Source organism: Loxodonta africana, chromosome 19, assembly GCF_030014295.1.
Source record: "Loxodonta africana isolate mLoxAfr1 chromosome 19, mLoxAfr1.hap2, whole genome shotgun sequence".
NCBI classification, from domain to species: domain Eukaryota; kingdom Metazoa; phylum Chordata; class Mammalia; order Proboscidea; family Elephantidae; genus Loxodonta; species Loxodonta africana.
Window position 1 is genome coordinate 24,019,996 of NC_087360.1, and position 2,620 is coordinate 24,022,615.

Below are 2,620 nucleotides of genomic sequence, written 5' to 3' on the forward strand. Positions count from 1 at the left end.
TTTGGATCACCAGCTCTCGGGCTACCTGTATGTGACTTCTCCTGCCTATCTGAGTTCCAGTTTCCTCTGGGCTCCAATCTCGAGCCCCCAGTGGATCTGGTCAGTCCCACCCTTGGATGGGAGTGACTGGGGCACTCCAATCCAGAATTCCCCACCGTGGAAGGCAGCTCCAAGGCAACCAGAGACTTGGGCATGGAGTATGAACCTGACAGCTCAGGAGCTGGCTCTCCACTCACTCCACACAAGAAGATGAAAGGACGCAAAGAGCTCAATGCATTGATTGGCCTGGCTGGGGAAGCTGGAGAAAGAAGCCCCAGAAAGGCTCAGGCCACAGCCTGCTTCGCACTGAGCTGCCTGACTCAGACTCTGAGTCCAGCTCTGAGGAAGAAGAGAAATTCAGCGTGGTCGGAAATCACTCCAGCTTTGTCAGGGGAGACTATTTACAGTGCTGAGATTATTTGTGCTTTTGTCATCCTCGCAGCCTGTGTTGTGGCCTTTGTTGGCTTGGTGTGGATGCAGGTTGCTCTCAAGGAGGATCTGAATGCCCTCAAGGAAAAACTTAGAACGATGGAATCTAATCAGAAAAGTTCATTCCAAGAAATTCCCATACTTAATGAAGAACCACTCAGCAGCCAAAAACAACTTGAGAAGACTGAATCTGGAGAGCTGGGCTTAAAAAGGGTCTGGATAAACATCACAGAAATGAATAAGCACATTACTCTGTTGACTTCTGCAGTAAACCATCTCAAAGCCAGTGTTAAGTCAGCTTCCGACTTAATTAGCCTGCCTGCCACTGTAGAAGGACTTCAGAAGAGTGTAGCTTCCACTGGCAACACTTTAAACAGTGTCCATCTTGCTGTGGAGGCAATAGAGAAAACTGTGGATGAACACAAGAAAACCACAGAAATAGTGCAGAGTGATATGAATCAACACCTCTTGAAGGCTACCAGTGGAAGCAACCAGATCGTTCCATCGCCTTCAGTTACACCAGAACTTGACAATAAAGTCCACAGTAAGAATTTGAAACAGGATATCCTGTACCTTCACAACACTTGAGAGGAGATAAACAGTGCCCTAGTGGGGACCAGAAACAGAATGGCCTTAAACTTGAGGGAATGAATGAGACAATCATCTTACTCAGAGAATCAACCTGATAGAAAGAAATCTGGTTGCTATGAGCAAAGTAGAAAGACAGCAAACCTTTCCTTCAGGGTGACAGGCGATAAAGCTGCCACTCTGAAAGGAGAGTCTTTGAATCAAGCGACCAACAGAACAGATTCACTAAAAACCCAAAGTTCAGATTCCCAGGTATCCAAGCTAAGAAAAAAACTGCAGCTGATCAGTACTCTCACAAACAACCCTGAGAGCAACAGGCCTCCAGTGACTGCCAACATAGAGCAATTACAGAGTTTTACATCGGAACCGTCAGCATTGCCAAAATTTTCACGATCTCTTGGAGAGCAAATTGAGAAGGCTGCCCAGCTAAAACCTATTTCCCTGTCAGGAATTTCAAGCATTGAAGATCTTCAGGATTTATTCCAAAAGACTAGCCGGAATATAGATGGGATCTGACCTACCAAGAAATCTGGAACCCCCTAGGTTCTGCTATGCCAGACCCAAAGAACTTGAGAGTGTTTGATTTTGATAGATATGGAAGATACTCATTCCTGGAGCTAAGAGTAGCTTTAGGTGTCTAGCCTTGTCTTAGTCATCTAGTGCTGCTATAACAGAAATACCACAGGTGGATGGCTTTAAAAAAGGGAAATTTATTCTCTCACAGTCTAGTAGGCTACAAGTCCAAATTCAGGGCGTCAGCTCCACGGGAAGGCTTTCTCCCTCTGTCGGTTCTGGAGGAAGGTCCTCGTGATGCATCAGTCTTCCCATGGTCTGGGAGCATCTCAGCACAGGAACCTCAGGTTCAAAGGACACGCTGTGCTCCCGGCACTGCTTTCTTGGTGGTATGAGGTCCTCCTGTCTCTCTGCTTGCTTCTGTTTCATATCTCAAAGAGATTAGCTTATAACTACCACTAATCCATCTCATTTCATCATAGTGATAGGATTTACAACACATAGGGAAATCACATAAAATGGCAGACAATCACACAATACTGGGACTCATGGCCCAGCTATGTTGACAGATATTTTGGGGGACCCAATTCAATCCATGATAAGCCTCATCAGGTATATTTTGCAAATGGACATATATGCTGGACTACCTAATATCTACTCACCTAACAAAAACAGTTCTTTTACTTATCCCATCAATCCTCCAGTCCTCCAAACTACTATAGCAGACACATTGCCACCTTTTGACTTGTTTGAAGAAGCTGTATAAAAGTTATTTTTTAAAAAAGATCACTTTACTTATATGATGTTCAGAAACCTATGATTTCCTGAAACCAGTAAGATCTTACTTTTAAAGTTGCCATAAAAAAATAAAGTCCTCTTTAAAAAAAGAAAGAAAAAAGTCAGTCACAAAAGATGACATAGTGTATAATTTCATTTATGTCACATTCTCAAAATGACAAAATTGTAGAAATGGAAAACAGATTAGTAGCTGATAGGGGTTAGGGACTGGGGAGGGTGGGGAGGTGTGGCTATAAAAGGGTAACATAAGAGA

At 43.8% G+C, this 2,620-nt stretch overlaps 1 pseudogene; it reads left to right on the top strand.

Moving 5' to 3' along the window:
- Positions 1-249: 249 nt before the first annotated feature.
- On the top strand, positions 250-1,697 carry LOC100674943 (EF-hand calcium-binding domain-containing protein 14-like; annotated as a pseudogene).
- Positions 1,698-2,620: the final 923 nt, after the last annotated feature.